A 10,626-nucleotide genomic window follows, 5' to 3' on the forward strand; every position below is an offset into this window, starting at 1 on the left:
ATTGTATTTATGTATCTATTTAGTAGATTCGCCAATCATTATAACAACATATGGTCAATGTAACGGATTTAGGTTTGAACTTAGAAGAACCGCATTAAAATCCGTTGTATAATTTTAAAGATCTAAGCATACAGCATACATCCTAGGGACAGACATGTAATTATTATACGAGTTTTATTATTAACAATGCCGCGGCCCAGAAGTTTAAGTCTTTCCCAAAAAAGGTGTAATGCAATTAGGCATTGGAACAATCAATCAATCACTAAACAATATAAAAAATAGCGCTGCAGTGTATGACCCAACTTCTTGCTTTTCAGACACAAGAGCAAAGAGAGGCAGACTATCAAACGGCTCGGTTGGAAATGAGAAATCATTGAGCTAATCGTATAGATCAACAACGAGATAATCTTCGACTTGCAAGAAGAAATGCTTCGAATTTTGATTCGAATCAAGTAGTTATTAAACCAATAGAATATAAGAATAGCCATTGTTTGCGAACATTGTGAGACACTGATGCCTGATGAAGCAATGCCTTAAATGGCAAAAAGAAATTGCCATTATAACTCGGCCACCTGAGCCACTGCATTCATTGCTTCGTAGCGAAACACAAAATACACGACATTTTCTAGCGTACAACTCAAAATAACAATGTTTTGTTTTCAAATGACATTTGGGGTAGATATTATTAAAAAACCTTTTTAATCTGACATTCAAGGTAATTTATATTGAAAAAAGTAATGCTTTTTAAAAGATAATATTACGAAATATAATCGGGATCGTATAGTAACCGATGTAAGTATTTAGTAAGATTAATCTGAGATTTATTTTTGTGAAGAATTGTCGAAGTTGGTCGGATTAGAATTGAGATCATCAACACCGTTAGGCTCCGAGGGCTTTACACTATCGTGGAAAGTACTTATGAAAAAAACACTCTATTTAAATTTGCTCATAATTCTAGTTAAGCCCATTCTATTCGGTATGACACATTGAAAACAAATGGCAGTCGTGGTACTAACTGATTTGGAGTTAGATTGATCTATTCATATTTAGAACAAAAAGGCTTAAACGATTTGGATGCGGTTTTTACTGATGTACTATAATTATCTTGGGGTAAAATATAGCGTTTGTTTTATTAAAATTGCTTCTCAAATAAAAAATATTATTTGAAAAAACATCATCAAGTTGATTGAATATCATCGAGTTGAATTGATTGAGATTGAAACTTTGGTTAACTATAGTCTATAAAACCGTATGATTAAATACAAACACAAAGTTAAAAAACAATTTCGATTTCTGAGATTTAGAAATTACCAACATATTCCAAGGGTTGGATTTAGTAAAAGTCGCCACGATTTGGGGAAACAAAGTGTTGTATATGTTAGAGGTTTGGTCCCTTATTACAACAAAACCACTCGCGTCGTGCGAAACTGCACCGTTTTCGAAAAAAATATATAACCTATATACGCGGAATTATGTTAAATAGATCGTAATATCATTATAAGAGCAGGATAAGTAACTATTCGACAAGGATGCAATATACATATGGTGCTTGTCATATGTCAAAATGCTAAATAAATGTGTCAAATATCACGATGTGTTCTGACATTATTCACATTTAAATATGTTGTTCGTCGTCTCTTTTTGACTCACGTAACTCGAATGAGTGCTCATTTTGTTTGTTATGATTTATTTTGATGATTTTGCTAGAAAGCTTAGATTTACACATTTGATTGTATAAAATTGACACAAAACCGACTATCAACTCTGACTCAATATGGTATTTTCGGTCTTACCCCTACAGTGTTTTTTAAGAAACCGAAGGTACGAAAGGGGTGTATATCCCGTAGCGCCGAAGGCCATTGAGTTTCGAAATTGTTGATAAATAATCTGATTTGCGGTTAGAATTATAAGATTAGTTTTTGCCAATATCACAGGAACGGAGCAAATTCGCATGATGGGAATAGTACCAGGGCATGGAGACAATACCCATAGCCTCCCTAACAGCCTGCTCCTGCAACCGATTACTAAACCGCAACCTTTCCAATGTAAGTTGAGCTCTCTTTGATGTAGTCGGACAAATTGAATAGGGTTCAGCTTTTTAGGTTTTTTGCTGGTTCGTGATTTGGTTGCTTTATCTTCTATACATATTATTATCTATACATATAATAAAATCGTAACGGATCAAAATCTGTACATGGAAAATATTTGTGAAAAAATATTACTGGGTATCTATTAACGCAAAAGATCACATAGATTTTCATAATTTTTATCTCTTTGCCTGTTTATCTGTTCGTTTGTTACCGCTAATCTCGGAATCAACTTAACCGATTTGTTTCGGTTTTCACTGGTGTACTGTAGTAACCTTGGGGTAACATATAGCGTTTGTTTTATAAAATGGGATGTTATGGCACCAGGGCTGATGAGGTAACCACTGGAATTAAAACTTTTTAATTCCAGTGGTTAATTCATCTTTTTAATGCCTTTTAAAACATAATTAGATTATATTCAGATATCCTTCAACTTAATAATAAAAGTCAAAATTAGAAATCAAAAATCTTTATTCAATATAGAAGCGATACACTTGCTTATTGATTGTCAATCACCGGTGTTTCACCGGTTCCTAAAAAACACCACGGACCTGAGAAAACCGGTGAAAGAAACTCAGCGGGATTTTTTTATGACATATTTTAGTAACATATATAAATTATAGTTATATAAGCTATGTGGAAATCGGATGAGACACTGTGCTGAAATACTTGTGTCACTTTTCTTAAAAAATAAAAGGGATGTGAGCAGGTCACCGATGTACCCATCTATCCACCTTTTAAGTCAGTTAATCCATTCTGAATCTATTTTTATTAAAATTTCTTACTTCAGTTTCTTCCGCGAATGCCAAATACGTAAATATTTTTTCCATTCTATTTCTGGAACATCCACTCCTTTTAAGATCTTGACGTATTTAATTTTTACAGATTTCTTTGCCACGCGCTGTTTTGTTGAGTTTACACTAATAATTTGCACTTCATATAGTTTATTTGCCGCTTTACTGTTACAATTATTTGCTAATTTATCTGAGTTTATATTTCAAAACGAAACTTAATTAGTTATTAATAAATATATTTTAAAATGTTGTTTATTATTAAAAAGATTGAAAGAGAAAACTTCTTCGATTGTAATATATAATATATGTTAAAATATTTATTATCTGTATTAAATATTTTTACTTCAATTTTAAATAAATACACGTAGCGAATAATCGTTGCTCTTATTCGTGTCTACCCATTAACAAAGTATAATGTAACTAGTACAATTAATAATTCAATATTTAAGTTATAAACATAGTATTATAATAAGTTTTCCATTTGATAAATCGATTTTATTCAAATTGTTTTCTTTAGTTAATGAATATCAAAATCTAACACACGTGTTTATTTAAGTATTTCATAATACATACTTCTAAATAGAAAAAAAAAAAAACAAATAAAACTTACCTGATTATTTATACTTACTACTTAATAATATACGCTAAGCCATTGAGCTGATTTTGACGAAGCTGGAATCCTGAGGACGTAGGCTTAAATCAGCCTTCTAGGCGGATAAATTTAGGGATGAAATATTGTTATGAATGTTCTTCAGTTGTGAAGTTGCAAATGTAAAAATGTTTATGTAGGGTATTGAAAAATGTTACTAGATACAAAATATGAAATATAAGGGATGAAACATAGTATGACTCCATAATTATGGTGTTGTCATACTTTGAAAATATATAAATACTAAAACTGCTATTGACTTGCACAAATAACGAACAGTTGCATAAGGGTTTTTTTTTCAGAATTAGCCGTTAAATAGGAATAGGATAAAAATCAACAAATAAAAAATAAATTTTGAAGATCATATCTTATTATTGAATGATTAATTATGCTAGTTAATTCATTTATTTAGGTAAGTAATTAGTTTATAAATTATAATTATTGAATATATCAGCAATTCTGAACACGGGCCTCTTGTCAGTCTTGTATCTATTCAAATTAGTATGTTAGTAAATAAGTATCAATATAATAATCAATAACAACCTACAGCTGATAATTTATCCTTTAATGGTCGAGAACTAAGTAAAGAAAAGATTTATAGCTTGGGCTGATTGAGAAAGATTCACCAACGGACAACACATCTGATGAGATTTGATAAATCCTGATCAATATTTATCGATTAAAATATAAATTAAAAAAGGTATGAAAAAGCCATCAATTAATAATTAGCTTTCAATATGAAACTTTTTATGAAAGACTGAATTAGATTTTATAACGTGTTCATAAATATTTTAAAGCAACAGTTCGGAAAGTGCTACCAAGTTATAACTACTGTGTGGAAGAAAATCGGACACGTCCAAGTTTGTTGATCATGCTGATCTTGTAAAATTAAGTTCTGATGAATATTTTAGTGATTATATTGAATACATAAATAACTTAAAAACCAATAGACTATTGTAGAGAATATCTGTATAAATAGGTATTGGTAGGTACCACCCACTTACCACATATTCTGCAACTAAACAGCAATACTTAATATTGTTGACTCCGGTTTGATTGATTGTGCCAATGTAACTCTGTGGTTACATTGGCATTGTGCCTGTGCACAATAGAAATCTTAGTTCCCAAGGACGGTGCAATGTAAGGCATGGTTAATATTCCTACCACCGGTAATATCAATAGGCGGTCGTGCAACTTACCATGGCGCATTATTATCGGGTACTAATGAGTCATGGTAAGTCACACCAGCTGCCTATTTTATAAAAAAATGATGATAACCATTTGTACTAGACAACTTCTGGCACTTTTCCAGACAGTAAAAATAAAAAACAAAATCTGATAGAATGTGTTACTTCAGCCGAAGAATATGAGTTCGAGCCCGCGCAAGCACCACTTGAAGTCCTGTATTTAAAAATCGAAGAAAAATTTAATTAGGGATTTCAACCGAATTCCATAGTTTTCCTTGAGATTAGCCGCCTTGGTCCAAATCGCTCAGTAGGACTTAATCAATGTAACAATTGAGTTGTGTGTGCGCTTTTATATGTAAATATTTAATACCTAATTGGTTATTATGTAATATAATTATAATATATAATTATATATTTCTTGTCATGTTGTTTTCTTAAGGAAAATAATGTAAGAAAATTTCAAAGCAATGATGAACATAATAAGAACAGTAATGAAGGAACAATTAGTATTTCCCACAATATTAAACATAATTAAAAACTAATTAGAATTCGGTTGAAGTAGCAATTATTTATTTATTGGAAATTACTAGAAACACAGCGCAGTGGGATATACAAATATAATGTTTTATTATAAACAAGTACATGACTTTCAAACTTGTCACGCCAAAAATCTAAATTTAAAGGCCTTCGCACATTAGGCAGGCTCGATACCAAACATACACTAAAACATTCGGTTAAGCATCGTCAAAGAGTTGTCGACAAGGCTACTAACTCGACGGTCACAATTTGACAGCATAGCGACAGTGAAGTGAGAAGCCTTTCTGTTAGAGACGAAACGTTGGCAATTTCACGCTACGCTTATTTGTCTGTCATTCTACTTTTAGCATGGTAAGTTAGAAAATGATATTTGATAGGTATATTACAGGATGTCTTACAACGTTATTAATACAAACCGCTATATCAATGCGTATTGAATCTGTAATACATTCGGAAATATTCATTTAAAAACATGCTGTAAAGGGTCATATTGATCTACATATATAAATTCACGATGTATTTAAGGTACTTAATTTGATAAGGATTAATGCTATATTGTTTAAATTCTTGTTGTATATTATTTTGATCTATCTTGTAGGGTACAGCCAGCGTTTGCAAGGTAAGCGCAAAAAATGTGTTTATTTACGCCATCGCTTTAGAAACCTCTAAAATTATCAGTGTATCACTACTATACTGTGCATGTATTATTATGGCTTAAAACCTTACTCTTGGCTTCAGCTTATCTATTAAAAAAAACACATCAAAATCCGTTGTGTAATTTCAAAGATCTAATCATACACAGGGACAGACAGACAGCGGTAAGCGACTTTGTTTTATACTATGTAACGATTGAACATACTAACAGAATAAATACAGAATAAACGTCTCATTTCAATGTATAGTGTGTAGTTAATTGAAAATCCATTTGGCATCGAAACTACGAAGCGCAGTTAATTATATAATAGTATTATTTTATAAAATCATTATGCATCTACTGGTATAATTTATTGTTTAGTATGTTTTTCCTTTTTTTGGCTAAGCCTAAGACATCACAAAACTTCAGAAGTATTAAAGGATTTTTAAATAGATTTGTCTCACGAAAATCATGAAAATGATGGGAGCCACAAAATGAGTCTCTAGTAAAATATATATTACCTATTTTAACCGTCTCAGTAAGCTCGTACAATGAATAATATTATCTAAAATAACCTATAGATTGAATTTAAACCGCAACAATAGATTTACAGTTACGTCAGATACGACAATTATACAAACAATTAAGGAACACAGACTTGAGCATATATATGCTCAAGTCTGTGTTCCTTTACACTCGGTTTGGTAACGTTAAACGTATATCAATACATTATACATTTAATATATATATTAAAAGAAACAAGAAAGCGAATAAATATAAATTCTTATTGTTTAAAATGTAACAACACTTTATTTAGTACACCGTTCGCTAGGACGGTGTAAACGGAGTTTATATAAAAATGAAAGAGGGTACATCACCAAATTTCAAGTTACACGGGTATAATGCTAATATTTAAGGGAACAGGCATGCCATCCTTGAAGTAGCTACAGCAGGTATCTGGACACGCTCAACCAGGAAACTGCGGCCGTCCACACTTAATACTTCAGCTTAAAATTTCTAATCCATGTGATAGGTAAAAAAAAACCTCCTGCAATACGAAATATACAGTTTCAATAATTAAGTAAATAACCAAAATATAAACCTTTATCGAGGGATGTAAGCATTAATTTTACCTCCTGACGAATTTTAACTGACGATTTCAACTCCAGAGAATCATTCCAAGGGGTCGAAAATTACTGTAAACCACAAATTAAACATGACTTCGACTTTCTGAATTGCAAACTAATGCATTTAAGTAAAAACAAGAATTAAAGACTTACAATCTTTAAAGGTCGGTAGATAGTTGTTGTAAAAAGTTATATCAAATTTCAAAACTCCATTATTAATATATTCTGAAAAGATATATATAGGATATAAAGCACTGAAATACTGATTAAATCACCAAATAAGAAACTCAACTATTAGGATAACTCACCGATATATTCAGTATCGAATTTGAAGTTTTAATTCGGTGCTAAACCGATGATATAAAAATGAAAAAAGAACGAATACGAAAGTTTTTGAAACTTTGAAAGGTTTAGGGCATGTGGCCAGTATCAATACCAAAAATACCCTAAGTTTAAAAGGAATTATATCCATATTTAAATCAAATAAATAATTATGGAATAATTATTGAGTTTAATAAATATAAGGCAAAATAAATAGGTCATAATAAATATCCAACAATTTTCAAACAAATACTAACCTTTACATTTGATTGCAGCTAATAAATTGATCTGAAACGATGCAAAATGACTTCCAAACAAATGCAGCAAACGAATAAGATAATAAAATCTAATTGTAATATTTATTTCAATGAACCCTTAAAATAAATGTATTCTATTATATTCTGTAAATTTTAGGAAAATACCAAAACGATTTATTGGGCTAGCAACACCGATACATGGGAAGTAGGAAATGGGCTACCGGCACGGATTTAAGTGAAGACCTTATTCACTTAAATCCGTGCTGTTAGCCCATTTCTTCTTCTTCTATTCCTTATTAAAGAGGCCTTATTCCATTGTTTCAAAACTCCGAAAGACGTACCTGATATTATTACTTAGAATAGAACACCAGACAGTAATATAAATACAGAAAACAAAGAACTTATATTTGGATTTAATACATTTTTACCTACTTTTCACATTTCCCATAGATTATAAATAATGATATATTTACGAGATATGTAAGCTTATAAATACCATTATTGCATAGTGCTTTATTTATTCGTCTTACGATGATAATATACATATTTTGATACGAGTATTCTTGAATAATTGTCTTAAGTCGTATATAACTTTTTGACATTTCACGTTCGTATCCTGCTGTGAGTATAAAGTTTGAAGTCACAAAAAATAAATAAACAAAGAACTTTACACTTAACCATTTTGTACAAATCAACATGAAAATCGCTACACAATTATATAATATCTGTTATTTGTACAAACATCCTCCGTAGTCGTCACTAACGAGCTAAAATCCCCAATACGTGGGCTGTATACATAGACGTGATATAAATAGTTTAACAATACATTTGATAGAGATAGCTGCAGTGTATTTTCGAAATATTATTTACAGGGCGCGGTTTCGCTTGTGTATGAGGGGAGATAGAGAGCTTTGGCATTTATAATGTAAAAGAAAAAGTAAGATATAGTAATGTATGTGTAAATTATTGCTTATGAATATCAATGAGACTCCGCGATTAGCAAACAAACCCCAGGACTTTGATAAAATTCACTTAAAAAATATTTGTAGGTACTTAACGTTAATTAATATATGCATATAAATACGTTTCGATTATTTTTTTATATGTGCACTATTATCACTTGCACTAATTTATATATGTAATTAAAAATATACATATAGAAAACAAATTGATACTTACGTACTTAATAAAGGTAGTGCGTACTTAACTATTGGTCCTAGGAAGCTAGTTTCGTTACAATAAATATATTATTGATCTTGAAGGAATATACATACAAAACAAGTTGTAAACACTATGCGACTGAGACAAGCTTATTGATCTATTATGGCTGTTATTTTATTAACGTTTACGATTTCGGACGCTCTACCGAGAAAAATATATGATCAAAAACCTTCTATTTACATTAAACGTAACAATTGCCAGAGTGTAACAAACACAATCCACTAAACTATACACGTACAACATTTAATAAAGATTTGTGTATTTACCCGTAGATAAAATAAATTGTACTTTTCATCTAACTTTGACTATTTACACTGTAAGAAAATTATACTTTATGAAGTGAGTAACAACTGAAGTAAGTAAAACTTACGCAAATACTAAAAGGAGAAAAAAATAAAATTAATTAAAAGTGAAATAAGGACTGAAGAAAATCTTTAACAGTCAGTAGAAGCAATTATTTTAGATTAAAAATTAAATATTATCTTCAATTTTAGGAGCGCTTATTCCAATTGCCGCCTTTCATGTTCTCTAATTTCTAAGGTCGTGTGCGTGTTGCTGCGTGTGTATGTATAAGCACAACTACTATAGTCAAACTAATCGATTTAGAGCATTGTGATGCTATTACATTATTTATTCCATATATATTTTTATGAGTTTTATTTTCAATTGTTAGTTAGTGTTAGTTAGAAAATATGATGACATATGAATCATAATACATTATTGAAATAATTATAATATTATATTGGATTTACACATGGTTACTATATAAAAAATCAAAACATTGATTAAAAAATTTAAAATCGATTGTCACTTATAGTAAATTTACGTAATATGCGGTGCATGTAAATTCTGAATAATTTTATTATCAAATTTTCTGCCGCCCATACTTGTAGTCAACTTGTTTATGATATGCAAATTCTACATAAAAAAATATTTATTACGTCAAACCGTTATCGAAATTGGTAGTCTAAATATAAGTGGCAACTAAACGGTAAATTAAAGATTACGGTAAATTAAAGACATTAAGGGGTTTTTTTAATTGAAGGTTGGTGGTAAGTTCATGTACCTAATAAATGCGTGGTACCTGCTTCTGAACAAACAATAATACAAAATGCAATTCAATTGAGATCTTCCTTGATTTCAATTCGGTTAAAATTTATTTTCATCAGTAAGTTAAAATAAATACTTCAGACCAAAACGTCGTTTCCGCTCTAAAACTGTACCCAGAGGCAGTTTACGTACAAAATAACGACGTGTATGTGAAGACGAGCGATACATCCTCCCTTTGTAAGCGCTCGGGGCGGAATGCCAATTTGGGATTTGCCTTACAATGTTGATATGTAATTTTTAAAAAAAGTAATCGTAATTAAAATAAAAAAAAGAAATTCCGTAAACACTTTAAACTTTATAATTATACTAGCGACCCGCTCCGTCTTCGCACGTGTGCAATACTGATACTAAATATACTACAGTATGTCTTTATATACAACGTTCACAGCTTTTATTTCATTAGACAATACAAACCACCACTACACAACACTACTATAATACTAACAATAACACTACTACACTACAAAACACAGGTTCTTTTTTTCGTTGACAGACAGACAGCGGGAAGCGATTTTGTTTTATACTATGTAGTGATAAGTATTTGTTCGGTTAACGATGTTTGAAATAACATGAAGCTTGAATCTTAATATTTAGCTTAGTTTTCACTCCTTTCACAGAACTATCATTGCCTAAGACTTGCTCCAAGATTTTAACGTATGAATATAGTTTTTATGTCTGAAATATTAAATTCAAATAATAAAA

The sequence above is a fragment of the Vanessa tameamea genome, chromosome 10 (genome assembly GCF_037043105.1).
Source record: "Vanessa tameamea isolate UH-Manoa-2023 chromosome 10, ilVanTame1 primary haplotype, whole genome shotgun sequence".
In the NCBI taxonomy this organism is placed as follows: domain Eukaryota; kingdom Metazoa; phylum Arthropoda; class Insecta; order Lepidoptera; family Nymphalidae; genus Vanessa; species Vanessa tameamea.